The sequence below is a fragment of the Desmodus rotundus genome, chromosome 8, assembly GCF_022682495.2.
Source record: "Desmodus rotundus isolate HL8 chromosome 8, HLdesRot8A.1, whole genome shotgun sequence".
Classification (NCBI taxonomy): domain Eukaryota; kingdom Metazoa; phylum Chordata; class Mammalia; order Chiroptera; family Phyllostomidae; genus Desmodus; species Desmodus rotundus.
This window is the reverse complement of record NC_071394.1, coordinates 69,205,604-69,227,717: the sequence shown is the minus strand read 5'-3', so window position 1 is coordinate 69,227,717 and position 22,114 is coordinate 69,205,604. Positions and strand designations below refer to the sequence as shown.

The 22,114-nt window shown below is 37.4% G+C and overlaps 1 protein-coding gene and 1 pseudogene across 3 annotated transcripts in view; one reads left to right on the top strand and one right to left on the bottom strand.

Moving 5' to 3' along the window:
• The window catches only part of GXYLT2 (glucoside xylosyltransferase 2), a 144,251-nt gene that overhangs the window by 5,473 nt on the left and 116,664 nt on the right, over positions 1–22,114 (top strand). The window lies entirely within an intron of this gene.
• On the bottom strand, positions 9,494–10,210 carry LOC112301301 (syntaxin-8 pseudogene; annotated as a pseudogene).

The window sequence follows — 22,114 nt, the reverse complement described above, 5'->3', positions numbered from 1 at the left end:
TGGACTTCAAATACACTGCGCTCATTCCTACCTCAGCACTTTCTGTTTCCTGTACTGGAATGTACCTTGCTCACATCTTTGTATCACTAGCTTCCTCTTCAGATTTGTGCTTTCAGGTAATCTCCTCAGAGGGGTCTTCTCAGCTGCCTTAGAGAAACAGAATGTTCCCTACTATTTTCTACCCCCTTACCCTGTTTAGTATATATTTTTATAATACTCATTATTATATGAATATTGTATTTTATTTGCTTCTCCCTCCTTTTCTATGTATACTTCATGTACTGCTAGCACCTAGAGCAGAGATGATCTCATAGTATAAATATTTGTTGAATGAACTAATGAATGAATACAGCATCTACCTTTTGCCAGCACTATGCTGACACTTCACTTATATGATTAAATTACATGATATTTAACAATATTCTAAACAATCTCACACCTTTTAGGAGAATAGTGAGGATCTTTAATAGTGACATTATTAAAAGAGAGGGCATTTTTTCCTTTTAATAGATTTTAATTTTTAGAACAGCTTAAGATTTATAGAAAAGTTGAAAAAGCAGTACAAAGGAGTTTCCCTATACCCTGAACCAGTTTTCCTCTGTTATTAAAACCTTCACTAGTATGATACATTTGGTGCAATTAACAAATATAATATAACTAATGTTAATTTATTCACATTTCTTTAGTTTTTACCTAATGTTCTGTGCTGTGACCCCAACCAAGATACCACATTATATTTACTGTAGTTGTATTGTTTCCTTAGGCTCTTCTTGGCTGTAGGCACTTCTCAACGTTTCCTTGTTTTTCATAACCTTGAGAGTTTTGAAGTGCATTTGTCAGGTATTTTTTAGGAATTCCACCACTGTACTGTGTTAGGTGTTTTGTTTATGATAATACTGGGGTTATGAATTATTGGGGTGTCATTTTCATCACATCATATCAAGTGTATATACTGTCAACATGATTTATAACTGTTAATATTGGCCTTAGTTACCTACCTGAGATAGTGTCAGAATTCTCCACTGTGAAGTTACTCTTCCCCACCCCACCACTTCATATCATACACTTTGGAAGGCACTCACTGTGCACAGCTCACACATGAGGAGTAGGGAATTATGCTCTCTTCCTTGAGAATGGAGTATCTAAATAAATTATGTGAAATTCTTCTGTATGAGAGATTTGATTCTTCTCCCTCATTTATTTTTTTCAGTCATTATATTGGTATGAACCTAGAAATATTTATTTTATACTTTGAGTGACAATCTAATATGACTTTATTCTGTTGCTGAAATTGTTTCAGTTTTGGCCATTAGGAGCTCTTTCGGTTGGTATCTGTGTTCCTTTGACATTCCCCCAACAATGCGTTTTTGGTTCTTGTTTTCATTTTTGGTTTTTGTACACTTTCTTACTATCTGGCATTACAGGATGATCCAGCCTCATCTTTCATATTTTCTGCCACAGTCCTAGAATCAGCCATTTTGTTATAGTTTGTTTCCTTTTTTTTTCTATTTATTATGTTCCAGTTCAAGGTGAGATCATATGGTATTTGTCCCTCACCGTGTGGCTTATTTCACTTAGCATAATGCTCTCCAGTTCCATCCATGCTGTTGCAAAGGGTAGAAGCTCCTTCTTTCTTTCTGCTGTGTAGAATTACATTATGGAAATGTACCATAGTTTTTTGATCCACTCATTTGCTGATGGGCACTTAGGTTGCTTCCAGTACTTGGCTATTGTAAATTGTGCTGCATTGAACATTGGGGTGCATAGCTTCTTTTGGATTGCTGTTTCAGGATTCTTAGGGTATAATCCCAGCAGTGGAATTGCTGGGTAAAAGGGCAGATCCATTTTTAGCTTTCTGAGGAAATTCCATACTGTTTTCCACAGTGGCCTCACCAGTCTGCATTCCCACCAACAATGTACTAGGGTTCCCTTTTCTGCTCATCCTCTCCAACATTTGTTTGTTGATTTGTTTATGTTGGCCACTCTGACTGGTGTGAGATGGTACCTCACTGTGGTTTTAATTTGCATCTCTCTGATGGCTAGTGATGCTGAGCATTGTTTCATATGTCTCTGGGCCCTCTGTATGCCTTCCTTGGAGAAGTGTCTGTTCAAGTCCTTTGCCCTTTTTTTAATTGGGTTGTTTGTCTTCCTGGAGTGGAGTCGTGTGAGTTCTTTATATATTTTGGAGATCATGCCCTTGTCTGAGGTATCATTGGCAAATATGTTTTCCCATACTGTCGGTTCTCTTTTCCTCTTAATGCTGTTTTCTTTAGCCATGCAGCAGCTTTTATTTTGATGAGGTCCCATTTGTTTATTCTTTCCTTTATGTCCCTTGCTTTAGGGGACATGTCTGTGAGGATGTTGCTGCGTGGAATGTCTGAGATTTTCCTGCCAATGTTTTCCTCTAGGACTTTTGTCATGTTACAACTTATATTTGAGTCTTTTATCCACCTTGAATTTATTTTTGTGTATGGTGTAAATTGGTGATCGAGTTTCATTTTTTTGCACATAGCTGTCCAGGTCTCCCAACAAACATTTATTGAAGAGGCTGTTTTTGCTCCATTTTATGCTCCTGCCTCCTTTGTCAAGTATCAATTGACCATAGAGACTTGGGTTTATTACCGGGCTCTCTATTCTGTTCCATTGTTCTATGTGTCTCCTCTTATGCCAGTACCAGGCTGTTTTGATTACAGTGGCCTTGTAATACAGTTTGATATCAAGTATTGTGATCCCTCCTACTTTGTCCTTCTTTCTGAAAATTGCTGCAGCTATTCAGAGTCATTTATGGTTCCATATGAATTTCTGAAATGTTTGTTCTATATCTGTGAAATATGTCATTGGTACTTTGATAGGGATTGCATTGAATGTATAAATTTCTTTGGGTAGTGTGGCCATTTTGATGATGTTAATACTTCCAATACATGAGCATGGTACATGCTTTCATTTGTTTGTGTCTTCCTTAATTTCTTTCTTCAATGTTGTGTAGTTTTCTGAGTACAGGTCGTTTACTTCCTTCGTTAGGTTTATTCCTAGTTACTTTACTATTATTTTTTTTTTACTATATCAAATGGGATTTTTTTCCTGATTTCTGTTTCTGATGTTTCATTGTTGGTGTACAAGAATGCCTTTGATTTCTGAATATTGACTTAGTATCCTGCTATTTTGCCGAATTCACTTATTAGGTTGAGTACGTTTTTGGTGGTCTATAGGATTTTCTATATATACTATCATGTCATCTGCAAATGATGACAGTTTTGCTTCCTCCTTTCCAATTTGAATGCCTTTTATTGCTTTTTCTTGTCTCATTGCTGTGGCTAGGACTTCCAATGTTATGTTAAATGGGAGTGGTGAAAGAGGGCATCCTTGTCTTGTTCCTGACCTTAGTGGGAAATCTCTTAAGTTTTTGCCCATTGAGTATGATGTTGGCTTAGGTCTCTCATATATGGCCTTTATTATGTTGAGGAATGCTCCCTCTATTCCCACTTTGCTAAGTGTTTTTGTCATAAATGGGTGCTATACCTTATTAAATGCTTTTTATGCATGTATTGATATGATCATGTAATTTTTTTGTTTGCTTTTGTTTATGTGATGTATTACATTTTTTGATTTGCAAATATTGTACCATTCTTGTGTTCCTGGGATGAAGTCCACTTGATCATGGTGTATGATCTTTTTAATGTATTGCTGGATGTGGTTTGCCAATATTTTGTTGAGGATTATAGAGTGTATGTTCATCAGTGATATTGGCCTGAAGTTTTCTTTCTTTGTTAGGTCTTTATCTGGTTTTGGGTTTAGGATCATGCAGGCTTTGTAAAAAGAGTTTGAGAGTCTTCCATCTTCTTGAGTTTTTGGAATAATCTGTGAATGAGAGTGGTTAGCTCATCCTTAAATGCTTTGTACAATTCTCCTGTGAAACCATCTGGTCCAGGGCTTTTGTGAATTGGGAGTTTTTTTATTATTGCTTTAATTTCATCAGCTGTTACTGTTCTGTTCAGGCTTATTGATTCCTTCAGTTTTGGAACATTATATTTTTCTAGAAATTTGTCCATCTCACCTAGGTTTTCAAATTTCTTGCCATACATTTCTTCATAGTAATTTCTTACAATCCTTTGTATTTCTGTGGTATCATTAGTACTCTCTCCTCTTTCATTTCTGATTTCTCACCTAGGTTTTCAAATTTCTTGCCATACATTTCTTCATAGTAATTTCTTACAATCCTTTGTATTTCTGTGGTATCATTAGTACTCTCTCCTCTTTCATTTCTGATTTATTAATCTGGGTCTTCTCTATTTTTTTCTTGTTGAGTCTGCTTAAATGCTTGTTAATTCTGTTTATCTTTTCCAGGAACCTGCTGCTGGATTTATTGATCCTTAGAATTGTGCTTTTAGTCTGCATGTCATTTAATTCTGCACTGATCTTGGTCATTCTTGCCTTCTACTTGCTCTGGGCTGTCTTTGTTGTTGTTCCTTGAGTTCTTGTAGGTGTGGGGTTAGCTTGTTTATTTCAAATGTATATAATTTTTTTTTAGGTAGGCCTGTATTGCTATGAACTTCCCTCTCAGTACTGTGTTGGCTGGGTCCCATAAGTTTTGGACTTGTGAGTTCATTTTCATTTGTTTCCACAAACTTTTTGATTTCTTCCTTGAACTTATTGTAGACTCATTCACTGTTTAATAGCATGCTATTCAATCTCCATGAGTTTGAGTGTTTCTGAGTTTTGTCCTTGAGGTTTGTTTCTAGTTTCAGTCCCTTGTGGTCAGAGAAAATGATTGATATGATTTCAATTTTCTTGAATTTGTTGAGTCTTCTTTTGTGTCCTATCACGTGGTCTATCTTGGAAAATATTCCATGTACACTTGAAAAGAATGTGTTTTTTGCTTCTTTGGGATGTAAGGCTCTCTATATATCAGTTTAGTCCATTTGATCTAGGACATTGTTCAATGCTACAATATCTTTGTTGATATTTTGTTTGGAAGATCTATCCATTTATGACAGTGGGCTGTTGAAATCCCCTACTATAATTGTGTTGCTGTCAATATCTTTCTTGAAGTCCTCCAAGATTTTCTTTATGTTTTTGGATGCTCCTATGTTGGGTACATATATATTTACCATGCTAATGTCTTCATAGTGGATTCTTCCCTTGAGTATTATGAAGTGACCTTCTGGGTCTCTTTTTATGGCTCTTTTTTTGAAGTCTATTTTGTCTGATATGAGTATTGCTACCCTGGCTTTTTTTTTCCCTGTCCATTTTCTTGCAATTTTTGTTTCCAGCCCTGCACTTTCAGTCTTCATATGTCTTCTGTTCTCACATGGGTCTCTTGTAGGCAGCATATGTGTGAGTCATGCTGTCTTATCCATTCAGCTATTCTATGTGTTTTGATTGGGGCATTTAATCTATTTACGTTTAAGGTTAATATTGATATGTCTTATTCATTGCCATTTTCGTACCTTGTTCCTCTCTCTCTCACTCTTTTTCTTCCTGTTCTTAATGCAGACCCTTTTTTTGGTTTGGTTGTTGATAGTTATGAGTTTGTTGTCATTTTACTGTTTGTATTTTTGATCTTCTTCTTTTTCTTAGATAAGTCCCTTTAACATCTCATACAATAAGGTCTTGATGATGATGAACTCCTTTAATTTGACCTTATCTGGGGAGCAGTTTATCTGCCCTTCCATTCTAAATGATAGCTTTGCTGGATAGAGTAATCTCGGATATAGGTCCTTGCCTTTCATGACTTTGAATACTTCTTTCCAGCCCCTGCTTCAATGCAAGCTTTCTTTTGAGGAATCAGCTGATAGTCTTATGGGAACTCCTTGGTAGGTAACTGTCTCCTTTTCTCTTGCTGCTTTTAAGATTCTCTCCTTATCCTTAATCTTGGATAATGTGATTATGATGTGCCTTGGTATGTGCTTCTTTGGGGCCAACCTTTTTGGTACTCTCTGACCTTCATGGACTTCCTGGAAGTCTATTTCCTTTGCCAGATTAGGGAAGTTCTCCTTCATTATGTTTTCAAATAAGTTTTCAATTTCTTGCTCTTCTTCTTCTCTTTCTGGCACCCCTATAATTCAGATGTTGGGATGTTGAAAGCTGTCCCAGAGGTTCCTAAGCCTCTCCTCTTTTTTCTGAATTTTTGTTTCTTCATTCTGTTCTGGTCGAATGTTTATTTCTTCCCTCTACTCTAAACTGTTAATTTGACTCAAAGATTCCTTCCCATCACTGTTGGTTCCCTGTGCATTTTCCTTTATTTCACTTTTCATAGCCTTCCCTTTTTCCTCTATTTTGCAACCACAATCAACCAATTCTTTGAGCATCCTGATTATCAGAGTTTTGAACTCTGCCTGTGATAGGTTGGCTACCTCTTCATCACTTAGTTGTATTTTTTCTGGGGCTTTCATCTATTCTTTCATTTAGGCCATTTTTTCCTTGTCTTTTAATGTGCATTACTTAGTAATGGGCATTAGGTATTCGCCAGGACAGGGTAACCCACATGGCTGTGTTGTGGTGCTGTATATGGGGGAGGGGTCCGAGAGGGAACAATGAGGCTTGCTCAACTCTTGACCAGCTTTCAGTTACTTCCTCTGTTACCCACAAGCAAATTGGGCCCTTCTGGTGCTGAATCCCGAATGGGTAGGTTTGTATATATCCTAAGGCCCTGTGGGTTTTTCCAGTGAACTCTCCTGTGAGGATGAGAGTTTCTCCTGCCGATGCAACACCCACAGGTTTTTTCAGTCAGAGGTTTTGAGGCTTTATTCCCCCACGCTGGGACCCTGGATTTCAAAGTCTGTTCGCTCCTCACTGTGCCTCCCTGTTTATCCACATGCAAATGTGGAATCACCTGCTCTGCCAACCGCCACCTTGCTGCGAGTCCTTTCCACCCTGGTTTCCCATTTCCACCCCTCCTACTGGTCTGGATGATGTGTCTTCTTTAACTCCTTGGCAGTTCTTGTTATTTTTTGTTTTTAAATTTATTGTCCTTTTTTGGGTTGTGTGAGGAGGTACAATATATCTACCAATGCCTCTATCTCAGCCAGAAGTTTTGCTTTGATTACCAGTGTTTTGAATTCCATCTGATAGGTTGGTTATCTCTTCATTGCTTAGTTCTTTTCCTGGAGTTTTTACCTGTTCTATCATTGGGGCCATATTTCTTTGTCTTGGTGCACCTGTTATGTTGTAAGGGGTGGAGCCTTAGGTATTTGTCAGGGTGGGGCAACCCACTTCACTGTGTTGTGATGCTGTATGTGGGAGAGGGGTCCAAGAGGGAACAATCCCTCTTGATGGCTCTCCTCCAACTTTCAGTCTTTTTCCCCACTACCCACAAGCAAATTGGGCCCTTCTGGTGCTGATCATGGGTAGGTGCATTTGTGTACATTCTAGGACCCTGTGGGTCTCTCCAATGAACACTCCTGTGAGGCTGGGAGTTTCTCGCACTGCCACAAACCCCACAGGTTTTTACAGCCAGAGATTTTGAGGCTTTATAACACTGGAACCCTGGGTTGCACAGTGTGTCTCAGTCCTCAGTTGTTCCTCCCGCTTTATATGCATGAAAATGTGGGGCCAGCAGCCGCCACCTCACCTGCCTGGTCCTCCAGTTGCTTCCTTGCCTCCTTGCCCTGTGTCTTTTCTGCCCCACTGCCTGTCCCTGACCATCCTACCAGTCTGGATGAATGTTTCTTCTTTAATTCCTTGATTGTTGGACTTCCATACAGTTTGATTTTCTGGCAGTTCTGGTTATTTTTTGTTTTTAAATTTGTTGTTGTTCTTCTTTTGTTTGTGTGAGGAGGCAAAATATATCTACCTACACCTCCATCCTGGCCAGAAGTCCCATCCTTCCTGTGTTGAACCTTCCTTGCAATGGTCAAATCTGAATCTGCATGTGCCTGGTGAACACCACAGGCCCCATCCTGGGGACTCTTTGAGATCCTAATCTAACTCAAGAACCACCTGAGGCTCTTTCAATGCCTGAGCCTTACAGGCAGCTAGCAGGCACTGACCAATTTTAGGGCTCCCTGTGCCTTTTACTAAGTGGCCCCAGACCCAGGACTGGTGGCAGTCAGCCTAGGTTTGCAGTGCGGTCTCTCTGATATGCCTCCAGGATCAGCATAGGATGCTACCACCTGCAGAGTACTTTGCAGACACTATCAGGTAGCCCTCGGTTGGTCACAGGCAGTGACTCTCCTTAGGCTTCACTGGAGATCCTGCAAATAGGCTCCAAAACCTACATACCCAGTGGATGGCTTCACATCACAACAAAGAACCATCCAATTAGCTCTGAAATGAGTACACCCAAAGGGTTGTCTTGGCAGGTACCAGAGCCCCTGGGGCAAATCCTGCGCTTTGGGGTCAGCCCCCACATAGTAGTCTGTATGCTATGGTTGGGGCCAATTCAGTCCCACCCACTGACATGTCTATAGCAATCAAGGTTCGACTATAACAGGAGGCCACACACAGTCCACACAAGGTCCACTTCTGGAGCACTCAGTCCAGATTATCAGGGAGACTGTGCCACTGGGCTTCACAGCATACCCTGTCATAAGGCCACCCTGTTAAGACTAGGAGACATAGCAGATCCGGTTAATACATAAAAACAAGAACAGAGAGGGAGCCCAAATGAGAATAAGAAACAGGTCCCAAGTGAAAGACCAGGAGAAAACTGCAGGAAAAAACTAAATTAAATGAAGGCAAACAATCTAATGGAAGCTAATTTAAGCCACTGATTATAAGGATGCTCAAAGAACTTGGTGAGAACTTCAATAAAAAGTAAGCATAAGAAAGACATAGAAACCATAGAAAAGAACTAGTGAGAAATGAAGAGTGCAATAACTGAAATGAAGAATATCTTAGAAGGAATCAACAGCAGATTAGATGAAGCAGGGGATCAAATTAGCAATTTAGAAGACAAGCTAGCAGAAAACACCCAATAAAACAGCAAAAAAGAAAAAATAATTTTAAAAAATGCGGATAGTTTTACGGACCTCTGGGACATAAACAACATTTGCATCATAGGGTTACCAGAAGGAGAAGAGAGAAATTAAGGAATTGTAAGCCTACTTCAAGAAATAATGACTGAAAACTTCCCTAACCTGCAAAGGAAAAGGACATGAAAGTCCAAGAAGTTCAGAGAGTCCCAAACAAAATGAACTCAAAGGGCCCATACCAAAACACATCATAATTACAATGGCAAAGGTTAAACACAAAGATAAAATCTTAAAAGCAGCAAAAGAAAAGCAGTTAGTTACCTACAAAGGAGCTCCCATAAGACTATCAGCTAGTTTCTCAACAGGAATTTTTAGGTCAGAAGGGATTGGAACAAAATATCCAAAGTGATAAAATGTAAGGACCCACAACCAAGACTAGTCTACCCTGAAGTGATAGCATTTATTTATTTATTTTTCAGAGCTTGAGGGAATTTACTGAGAGCAGTTTTAGTGCATCAAAAGGGTGCTGAGCTTTTCTCCATCACTGGCAAGTGTCACAGCTGGTTGTCCCTTTATTGTCATTACTTGGTAAGCCAGACTGCAATGACCACAATAGCCACAAGTAGCAATAAAATCACCATTAGTATCCCTCAAGATGCTGACTTTCTGTCTACCATATTCACATGCCTGGTTTCAGTGTGAAGTTTCTCATCTGTGTTCTCCACTAGGTTGGCAAGGTCATCAATTATCTCATTCCCAATCTTTTACCCCATTTGCTTTTGGCAACTGATAAGAGAAGACAGGGCATAAAGGTCCATGTCCTGTTCTTGGATGATTTGCTACTGCTGTTGCTGGATTTCATCAAACCCCAAGCCTCTGGTCTCCTCTGGCTCCTCAAAGAGCATAGGGTTTGGTACACCTCACTTAGCCGCTTCTGTCCTCAGGCTGGACCTTATGAGATCTGGTTTTCTACCCTCCCTCTTAAAGGATGCCAGAAGAAGTCTCTCTCAAGTTACAAGATCATCCAATAGCTTCTGTCTTTGGCCCCCTTCAAGCTGGGTTATCTGATGTTTTGACACAGCTCTTAGCAATAAGTCCTTCAAAAGGGTGATCTTTTCCCTTAGATTCTGCAATAAAGCTCTGATTGTCATGGTAAGCGTGGCTGTATCTTCACTATTTCTTTCATACTGGTTTTGTTTTTGAATTTCCTCAGCAATCTCTTGTGCAGTTTGGCAAGTAGAATTGTATGTGGAGAACCAGGCACCTGGAGCTGTAGTGCAGTCTCCTAGGAATAGCATTTAATATTGAAGTAGAATTAAAGAGCTTCCCAGACAAGAAAAAGCTAAAGGACTTCATCACCAACAAATTGGTATTAAAAGAAATGTTAAAGGGACCTCTTTAAGAAGAATAGGAAAAAAAGAATATAAATATGAATAATGAAATGACAGTAAGTATGTTATCTCAATATTCATTTTAAATGTAAATGAATTAAATGATCCAATCAAAAGACATAGCAGTGGTGAATGAATAAGAAGACAGGACCTATACAGACACTGTCTATAAGAGACCCGACTCAAATCAATAGACTCACAGACTCTGAAAGTAAAGGGTGGAACAAGATACTTCATGAAAATGGAAGTAAAAAGCTGGGATAGCAATACTTATATCAGACAAAATAGACTTCAAAACAAAGGCTAGAATAAAAGACAAAGAAGGGCATTACATAATTAAAAAAAAGGATTTATCCAACAAAATGACATAACCCTTGTAAACATTTATGCACCCAAAATAGGACCACCTAAATACATAAAGCAAGTATTGAGGGACAAAAGGGAGAGATTGACAGTAATAGTCATAGTAGGAGATTTTAACAACCCATTGACATCCATGGATACATCGTCCAGATAAAAATTCAACAAGGAAACAGTGGCCTTAAATGACACACTAGACCAGATGGATTTAATTGATATTTTTAGAGCATTTCAACCAAAGCAGCAAAATATACATTCTTTTCAAGTGCACGTGGAACACTTTCTATGATAAACCACATGTTAAGACACAGAACAAGTCTCAATACATTTAAAAAGATTGAAATTATGTTAAGCATTATCTCCAACCACAATGGTATGAAATGAGAAATTAATTACAAGAAAGAAACAAGAACACACAAACACATGGAGGCTAAATAACATGTTACCAAACAATGTATGGGTTAGCAATGAGATCAAGGAAGAAATCAACTTACCTTGAGACAAATAAAAATAAACACAAAACAACCCAAAATCTAGAGGACACAGTGAACAGTGAAAACAGGCGTAAGAGGGAAATTCATAGCAATACGGGCCTACATCAAGAAGCAAGAAAAATCTTAAACAATCTAATCTTACGCCTAAAAGAACTAGAAAAATAACAACAAACAAAGGCCAAAGTGAGTAGAAGGGAGGAAATAATAAAAATCAGAGCAGAAATAAACACGATAGAGTCTAATAAAAACAATACAAGAGATCAATAAAACCAAGAGTTTATTCCTCAAAAAGATACACCTTTAGCCAGATTCATCAATAAAAGAAGAGACAGGACACGATAAATTACTCAGAAATAAAGGAGGAGAAACAACTGGCACCACAGAAATACAAAAATTATGAGAAAATATTACACATAACTATATGCCAACAAATTGGACAATCTGGAAGAAATATATAAATTTGTAGAAACATACAATCTTTCAAAACTGAATATAGAATAAATAGAATTTCTAAACAGACTTATTACAACTACAAATTTAAAGCAGTAATCAAAAAACTCCCAGCAAAAACAAAGTCCTGGACTGGAAGGCTTCATAGGTAAATTTTATGAAACATTCAAAGAAGAACTAACACCTGTCCTTTTCAAACTATTCCAAAAAAAATTCAAGAGGAGAAAAGACTCCCAAGCTCATTATAAGAGGGAAGCATATCGTAATACCAAAACCAGACAACAACACTATAAAGAAAAAATTATAGACCAATATCCCTGATAAACATTGATGTAAAACTCTTTAAAATATTAGCAAAGCAAATTCAGCAATATATATATATACATTAAAAAGATCATAACCATGATCAGGTGGGATTTATTCTTAGGATGTAGGGTTGGCACAATATCCACAAATCAATTAACATGATAGATATACCACATAAAAAAAGGATAAAAATCATGATTATATCAATAGATAAAGAAAAAGCATTTGACAAAATACAGCACCCATTTATGATAAAAACGCACAGAGTGGTTATAGAGGGAACATACCCCATCAAAATAAAGGACATATATGACAAATCCACAGCCAACAACATAATAACAGGGGAAAACTAAAAATATTTCCTTAAAGTCAGAAATAAGACAGGGATATCTGCTTTTACCACTCTTAACATAGTACTGGAACTCCTAGCCACAGCAACTAGACAAAAAGAAAGAAAGGGCATTCAGATTGTAAAGGAAGAAGTAAAACTGTCAATATTTGCAAATTACATGATAGTTTATATAGAAAACCCTAAGGATTCCACCAAAAAGCTACTAGAACTGATAAATGAATTCAGCAAAGTAGCAGGATACAATCAGGTGAATTTTTATACACCAATAATGAAATATCAGAAAAAGAAACTAAGAAAACAATTCCATTTACAATTATATTAAAAAATAAAATACCTAGGAATGAATTTAGCCAAAGATGCAAAAGAGCTGTACTCAGAAAATTATAACGTCCTGAAGAAAGACATTGAAGAAGATACAAATAAGTGGAAGCATACATCATGTTCGTGGGTAGGAAGAATTAATGTCATATCTATACTACCCAAAGCAATTTATAGATTCAATGCAATTCCTAACAAAATGCCCATAGCATTTTTACAGAACCAGAACAAATAATCCAAAAATTCTTATAGACACACTCAAGACTCCAAATAGCCCAGCAATCCTGAGAAAAAAAGAACAAAGTTGGAGGAATCACAGTACCTTATATGAAACTATACTATAAGTCTATAGTAGTCAAAACAGCATGGTACTGGTCTAAAAAACACAGATAAATCAAATGAACAGAATAGAGACCCCAGAAGTAAACCTACAACTATGTGGTCAATTAATATTTGACAAAAGAGGCAAGAACATACAATGGGGTAAATATGATCTATTCAATAAATGATGCTGGGAAAATTGGACAGATGAATCTATACCACTTTTTACATCATATACAAGAATAAGCTCAAAACAGATTAAAGATTTAAAGGTAAGAATGGAAACCTTAAAACTCCTAGAAAACATAGGCAGTAAAATCTATGATATTTCTCCTTGCAATATTTTTTATGGTATATCTTCTTGGATAAAGGAAACAAAATAAAAAATAAACAGATGGGACTACATCAAACTAAAAAGGTTTTGCACAGCAAAGGAAACCATCAACAAATGAAAAGACAACATGCTCAATGGAAAAAGATACTCACCAATGATACATCTGATAAGGGTTTAATATCCAAAATTTATAAGAACTCCTACTATACAACACCCCCCAAAAAGAAATAATCCAATTAAAACATGGGCAGACCACCTGAATAGATACTTCTCCAAAGAGGACATATATGTGGCCAATAGACATAGGAAAAGATGCTCAACATCAGTAATTGTCAGAGAAATGAAAATTAAAACCACAATGAGCTATCACCTCACACTTGTCAGCATGGCTGTTATCAATAAATAAACAAATGAAAAGTGTTGGTGAGGATGTGGAGAAAAGGAAATCCTCATGCACTGTTGGCGGGAATGCAGACTGGTACAGCCACTATGGAAAACAGTATGGAAGTTCCCCCCAAAGTTAAAAAAAAAAAATGGAACTGCCTATGACTCAGCAATTCCATTTCTGGGAATTTATCTTAAGAAACCCAAAATACTAATTCAAAAGAATTTATGTACTCCTGTGTTCATTGCAGCATTATTTACAATAGTCGAGATATGGAAACAATACAAGTGTCTATCAATAAGGAAGATGTGATATAAACATATACATACACACATATACATACATATATGTACAGACGTATTTGCATATACTTATATGTATACATACATATATATACACATTGGAATATTTTGGGCCATTAAAAGAATGCAGTCTTACCATTTATGACAACATGGATGGACTTAGAGGGTATTGTGCTAAGTGAAATAAGTCAGACAGAGAAAGACAAATACCATATGATTCCATTTACATGTGAAATTTAAAGAACAAACTAAATAAACAACCAAACAGAAACAGACTCATAGATACAGAGAACAAACTGATGATTGCCAGATAAGAGGAGAGTTGACAGGGGACTGAGTGAAAAAAGGATGAGATTAAAAAGTACAAATTGATAGTTACAAAATAGTCATGGGGTTATAAAGTACAGCATAAGGAATAAAATCAGTAATATTGTGGTAACTATGTATGATACCACATAGATACTAGACTTATTGGGCAGATCTCTTTGTAAATTATATAAATGTCTAAACCACTGTACTGCTGTACATCTGAATCTGATATAAAAAGTATTGAATGTCACCTGTAATTAAAGAAATAAAAATAGAAAAAAAAAATGAGACAATTTTATGTAGTATATATTTTACCACTATTTAAAATATGTTTTTAAATATAAAAGACTTTTGTTGAAGATGCAATTCATTTAACATTCCTCTCCAAATCTTCCTCAGTACTTGATTTATTTTAGATTGAAAATTCTGAACACTGTCCCTGGAAAGAGGAGTTTCTTGATGACTTGCTGCCTTATTTGAGACCCCATGATTTTGTTTCAGCAAAAAGTGACTTGGGTACATTTGAAGGCAATGTTTTAATGCTCACCTGTCCCACCTCCACTTGACCTCTTTTAGCAGTACAAAAGATTGTAATCTTCTAAAAGGGATTCATCAAGGCACAATTTAGAAGCCAAGCTTTACATAAGTAGGGGACAAGAGAGAACACATAATCCCCAAATGACTGCCTTTCATGGCAGAGGAAACTGAAGTCCAAAGAGGTAAAATAATGAAAATGCGTATAAAGCATTTAGCACAGGACTAGCTCCTGGTAGTCACTCAATAAATGATTCATGGTTATGAGTACTGTTATTGTCCACTGTTGCTTTATTATTGAGGAACTGAATCGTAACTAGAGCCAGTTAACAAGCTGTGTGGCTTTGAATTAATCAATCATCCTCAGCAAATCTTGACTTTGTCCTAAGTTGAACAATGAAATGAAATAATGCAGGTAAAATGCTGTCACAGTATTTGCCATGCAAGAAACTCTCAGCAAATGTTAGCTACAGCTAAGATACAAATAAAGGCAGGTCTTCTTGTGTTGTGACCTGAGGAAATCAAGACCCAGTTTCCATATGTAACAAGTGCTACACGACCCCCAATCTCCCTGTCCTCAGTAAAAACTGAAGGAATAGATGAGGCAGGACCCTTTTCACTGCATCATAGAGAGTAGGACTATTGTTCTGGAAAGTTTCAAACCTGGAGTTCTGTTTATGTGTAGCTTTGATGACTGCTGAAGAGCAGCAAGCTATTGCTTTCAGCTTTTCTAAAGCAAAGGGTGAGTGAAGAGTTTGTGGGAACTAGGAAGTGTTCTCAGGGAACCAAAATGCAGATTTTTGTCCACAAATACTGCTATTCAGGGGCCTGCATCGCTTATTGGGCTTTTTTCTCTTCCCAGTTTTGTGAAAATTACACAGACCCTAGTTGCCGGACTACTGGCCGCAAAATAACAAGCCTTAATGTTCAGGTATCAGACTTTATTCTTCAGGAACAGTGGGTTATTAGAAGTTCGTGTTTTAGAAGAAATGCAAGAGAAGTTGGAAACACAATAGAAGTTGGTGTTTCAGAAGAAAACTTTTAGAAAAGTTTAGAAAGTGTACAAAAACTTCAAATCTGATTTGCAATAAGATATAGATATTTAAATTAACATGTACTTTTTGATGCTCTCCTGGCCTGTTTTTTGTCATGCATATAAAATATTTAGAGAACAATGAAGGCTTCTGGTACATTTCAAATTAGTATTTAATAATAATTATGATGATAACTAATATTTAATAGCAACTTAAAATATTCCAGGTACTGTATGAAGCACTTCACTGCATTATTTCACTTATTCTTCATAGCAACCTAAGAGGTAGATACACGTGATAGAATCTCACTTTATCATAAAAGGTGATTTACTGGCTTATAAAACTGTAAAGTGCAAAGAAGATAAAGCTCCTATTATAGGTATATCCAGGATTTCAACCATCTTGCCTCAGTATTTTAGCTCTGTTTTCTTCTTAGTAGACCATGCTCTCAGGTGAGTTTTCTCCATGTAGTAGTTCCAACAGATTTGGGCTTTCATCCTCCTCCTTTAGTAACTGCTAAGCAGAAAATTTTATTCATCAAGTCCCAGGGCTGCCTCTGTTAACATGACTTGGGCCACATGCATATCCAATCACTTATGGCTACACCTATGGGGGAGGATGAGCGAGCCTTTCCACAACTCATGGACTGAGAACAGCAGAGGAATGGTTTCCCAAAAAGAAAACTAAGATGCTGTCACCTGAAATTTCTGTAAATGAATGCTAGTAAGAAATACCAAAACTGAAAGCACATGTCCACTATAATCAATAAGCCCATTTCACATATGGGGAAATTGAGGGTTAAAGGTGGTTAAAGCCAGATGGGATAGCCAGTGGCTGACCTAGAATTTGAAGTCAGGTCCATGTGCTTCTAGAGGTAAGTTGCTAACTACCTTGCTGTACTTGGTAACATATCTTGAAATTTGAACTATTTGATTGCTTTCTAGAATTCCTTTGAAGGACATTACTTTTTAAAAAATCTTTCTTTTTTTATACTTGTTCATATAAGGGAAAGTAGGTTATAAGAATTATCCCCCTTTAAAAAGTTTTTAATATATCACATATTTATATACACATACCCACACATATTTGGCATAACTCCAGATGATTGTACCAATATACCAAAATGTTAACAGTGGTTACAAAATTGACATTACGAGTATCCCCTTTTTGCTTCTCTGAATTTTAATTTTTTCTATGGTAAATGTATCCATTACTCGTGTAATTTATAAAAACAAGTTAAAGTATGTACATTATTATATAAATTAAAATCTTTTATTGGCGTGAGACATAAAAGCATGGAAAATAAATAGTTGAGGAGATCATTTTTTCTTCCCTTTAAGTTGGTATATTCTTTATGATCTTTTTCAGGAAATGAGAAGGGTCCATTTGCAGAATATGTAATACTCATTCTTCTCTCTTATATATTACCAGCCATTTATTTCAAACTATCACTGCTAGTTCATATTTTGAGACCTCAATAACATCTTAATTTGAAAAGAAGAGGAAGATGGAGAACTAGAATCTTCTGTGTCAGGAACAATCATACTGGGAAAAAATGAAAGGAGAATTTGTCCAGGAAGCATCATAGAGTTTTCAAGAGAGAAGAATTATCAACATTATTGTGCATGACCTCAGCTAATGGTGAGTGGGTGAATTACTAAGGTAGAGTTGGTGAAGGTACATTTTGAGAGTTGTACCCAGGGAGGCTGTGAGTTAGGGGCTGAAATCCAATCCATGTTTGGATCACTAAGCCAGAAACCCTGAGTACAGATAAAGGGTTCATCTACCCAGAAGACAGAAGGGGTTCCTTTTCTAATTCACTCATGCATGGCCTCAAATATAACATAATGATTAAAAGCATAAGCTTTTAAGTCTAGCCCCCTAGGTTTGAATCATTGCTCTGCCACTTACTATTCATAAAGCATAATGTCTAAAGCAGACAGGCACACATAGACACTTAGGCAAAGTTAAATGATTGGAGGCATTGAACACCTGTGTATTAAGACCAAGACTTTGATTAGGGACACAGCCATGTTTCAAATATCTTGATCCAGATGAAATATATACTATTCATAGTTGAATGCACTTATCAAATAATTATATTATGCACCCCCATGGCAGTTTTTTGGTACTATGTTCACACCATTCCTCTAATACCATGACTTCAAGAAAAATGTCAGCTTGTCTGTCTATCTTGGAAGATTAATGATACTTGATTTAACTCCAAATCATGGGTCATTTAAAATGATTTAACTGTTAGCATAATCCTTAGTGTAATGTCTGGGTTTCTAAGTGAATGCTCTACTCACAGCTTCAATGGGGAAATTATTTTGTCAGGGGATTAATGTGTTTCCAAACCTGTGGTTTGCAGGGAACTTTATTAGTGCCTCTCACTGCCCACACTTCACACAGATATATTTGCTCACCACCAGAGTCTCCTAGGGACTATGTCATGATGTTTCTATTTCCTAAACTTCCAGTCTGTCCTCATTTGCAGACCTCTATGTTCAAATAGCTAATATTTCATCTTTTTTTTGTATGTCAAGTGTTTTATTTTTTTATATATTTATTGCTTATGCTATTACAGTTGTCCCATTTCCACCCCTTCACTCCACTCTATCCCACCCACCCCCTCCCTCCCACATTCTCCCCTATAGTTTATGTCCATGGATCATACTTACAAGTTCCTTGGCTTCTACATTTCCTATACTATTCTTACCCTCCCTCTGTCTATTTTCTACCTATCATTTATGCTACTTATTCTCTGTACCTTTTCCCCCTCTCTCCCCCTCCCACTCTCCTATTGATAACCCTTCATGTGATCTCCATTTCTGCGGTTCTGTTCCTGTTCTAGTTGTTTGCTTAGTTTGCTTTTGTTTTTGTTTTAGGTGTGGTTGTTAATAACTGTGAGTTTGCTGTCATTTTTACTGTTCCTATTTTTTATCTTCTTTTTCTTAGATAAATCCCTTTAACATTTCATATTATAAGGGCTTCCTGATGATGAACTCCTTTAACTTGACCTTATCTGAGAAGCACTTTATCTGCCCTTCCATTCTAAATGATAGCTTTGCTGGATACAGTAATCTTGGATGTAGGTCCTTGCCTTTCATGACTTGGAATACTTCTTGCCAGCCCCTTCTTGCCTGTAAAGTCTCTTTTGAGAAGTCAGCTGACAGTCTTATGGGAACTCCTTTCTAGGTAACTATGTCCTTATCTCTTGCTGCTTCTAAGATTCTCTCCCTCTGTTTAATCTTAGGTAATGTAATTATGATGTGCCTTGGTGTGTTCCTCCTTGGGTCCAGCTTCTTTGGGACTCTCTGAGCTTCCTGGACTACCTGGAAGTCTATTTCCTTTGCCAGATTAGGGGAGTTCTCCTTCATTATTTGTTCAAATAAGTTTTCAATTTTTTGTTCTTCCTCTTCTCCTTCTGGCACCCCTATAATTCAGATGTTGGAACATTTAAAGATGTCCTGGAGGTTCCTAAGCCTCTCCTCATTTTTCTGAATTCTTGTTGCTTCATTCATTTCTTGTTGGATGTTTCTTTCTTCCTTCTGGTCCACAGTGTTGATTTGAGTCCCAGTTTCCTTCACATCACTATTGATTCCCTGTACATTTTCCTTTGTTTCTCTTAGCATTGCCTTCAATTTTTCATCTAATTTGCGACCAAATTCAACCAATTCTGTGAGCATCCTAATTACCAGTGTTTTGAACTGTGCATCTGATAAGTTGGCTATCTCTCCATTGCTTAGCTGTATTATTTCTGGAGCTTTGAAGTGTTCTTTCATTTGGGCCATTTTTTTTTGTCTTGGCATGCCTGTTACATAAAGGGGTGGAGCCTTAGGTGTTCACCAGGGCAGGGTAAAGCTGGTTGCTGTGCTGTGACACTGTATGTGGGGGGCAGGGGCCGAGAGGGAGCAATGGTGCCTGCTCCACTCTCTGCCGGATTTCAGTCACTCTCTTCTCTACCCACAATCAAACTGGGCCCCTCTGGTGCTGATTCCCCAGTGGGTGGGCTTGTGCATGCTCTAGGCCCCTGTGAGTCTCTCCAACAAACTCTCCTGTGAGGCTGGGAGTTTCTCCTGCTGCCGCCTCAACCTCCAGGGGTGTTTTCAGTCAGAGATTTGAGGCTTTATTTCCCCGAGCTGGAGCCCTGGGTTGTGCAGTCTCTTTGGCTCCCCAGCTGTTCCTCCCGGCTTATGTATGCGCAAATGTGGGGCCATGGGGTCTGCTAGCAGTTGCACTGCCTGCCCCGTTCATCCCACAATCTGCCACATCTCTGGGTCCTGCCACATTGCCGCAAGTCCTGTCCGCCCGGCTACCAGTCTCCACCCCTTCTGCCAGTCTCCGCCCCTCCTACCAATCTGGATGAATGTTTCTTCTTTATCTCCTTGGTTGTTGGACTTCTGTGCCACTCAATTTTCTGTCAGTTCTGGTTGTTTTTTGTTTTTAAATTGTTGTTGTCCTTCTTGGTTGTGCAAAGAGGCACAGTGTGTCCATATTTCATCTTTTAAAAGATTCTACTCATCGATTCTTCCCCAAAGGTGAGTGTATTCAACTTCTTAGAATTAATTTTCTACCATCTTCCCCCAAATATTTCTGTGCTTCCTTCCCTATTACAACTAATGACCAACTATGCTTTCTTAGGCTTTTTAAGAACTGTGATTTCCTTCAAGCTTACACTGCTTGCCTGTATCACAGCATCAGGTTTACCTGAGTTTATTTAGCTTATCAGTTAAGGAGAAGCACTGGTAAGAAAGTTAGCATGAGATGGCAGAAAAGAGGGTCTGAGTAGAACCTACTACTTGCTTTAATAATGCAGTGTGTTTTGAAGTAATAGGTTACAAGGTAAATGGCACTACCTGAAAGATTCGTATTTCATTATTTATAAACTCCAGAAACTGATGCCTAAGTCAAACACTTGAGACTTTTGAGCAATTAAGGAGAAGCCTTGTCTTGGGCAACATGGAAATGGTGAGGCTGCTTTTTCCTCTTAGCCATCTCTGCTAGAATCAATTTTCATTTGTGTGTGGGGTGAACTTGAGCCAGAACAACTGAGGCAGTGTTTACAAAACTCCAGTCATTTCCATATCAGCACCAGCCTTATAATATGGCTACACTCTTATTGCTAACTTAAAAATTTTTAAAATCTATCCTTGTCATAAAGTACATTTATTATTTATATAATAGCAGATTTGTTCTCCTATAATTCAAATATACTGTAAAGGTGTGCGAAGCAGAGGCTTTTGGTGTATTCAAAGAATTGTGCAGCCATCAGATCACTAACTAATTTCAGAACATTTTCATTATCCTGAAAAAGAAAACTTGTACCCATCAAGCAGTCACGCCCCATTTGCCTCTTCCCTCAGCCCCTGGTGTAACCACTAATCTGCTTTATGTCTCTATGGCTTTTCTTATTCTGGACTTTGTATACATGGAATTAATAAAATTTGTGGTCTTTTGTATTTTCACAAGGTTCACAGTTCACTCTTTTAAAGGTTCATCCATGTTGTCATATGTCAGTACTTTATTCTTTTTATTGCCAAATAATATCCCATTATATGACTATACTACATTTTATTTATTCATTTATCAGTTGATGGATATCTAGGTTAGACTTTTTGGACTTTGTGAATAATGGTGCTATGAACATTTATGTATAAGATTTTTTTTGTGTGGATGTTTTCATTTCTCTTGGGAACACATGTAGGAGTAGAATTACTGGGTCATGTGGTAGTTCTATGTTTAACCTTTTGAGGAACTGTTGGACTGGTTTCCAAAGGGGTTGCATCATTTTATAATCCCATCAGTAATGTTTGAGGGTTCTAATTTCTCTACGTTATATCACTACCATAAATTGTCAACAATGACATAAATAGAAGATAATTGTCAAATTAAACACTGAGAAAACTAAACAATGTTGTTCATTTCTAACCTAGCACTCTTGCTTAATGAAGTATCTATATCTTAAGTCTACTGTCTTTTTAGTTGAAAGAGAAGATTAGGAGACATTAGAAAATTGTTCAAGACATCTTAGTGCCATGCTGAGACTCATTTTTTCCACATTGTTGAAAAAGAACTGAAAATGGAATAACTTTCTTACTGTGAGTCTCAGTGCTATTTTATGCAGTGTCTGAGTGAAAACGACAACCTATGCATCACCCCCTTTGGAACACATAGAATGTGGAGGCAATATGCCTTGTGTTTCATCTTGTTTCAGTTGTCAGCTGCTTGGTTGTGTCATATAAGTAACTCAGAGGTGGCTGGGATAGTGTTTGTTATTTTTTATATTATTATTTATTTACTTTATTGAAT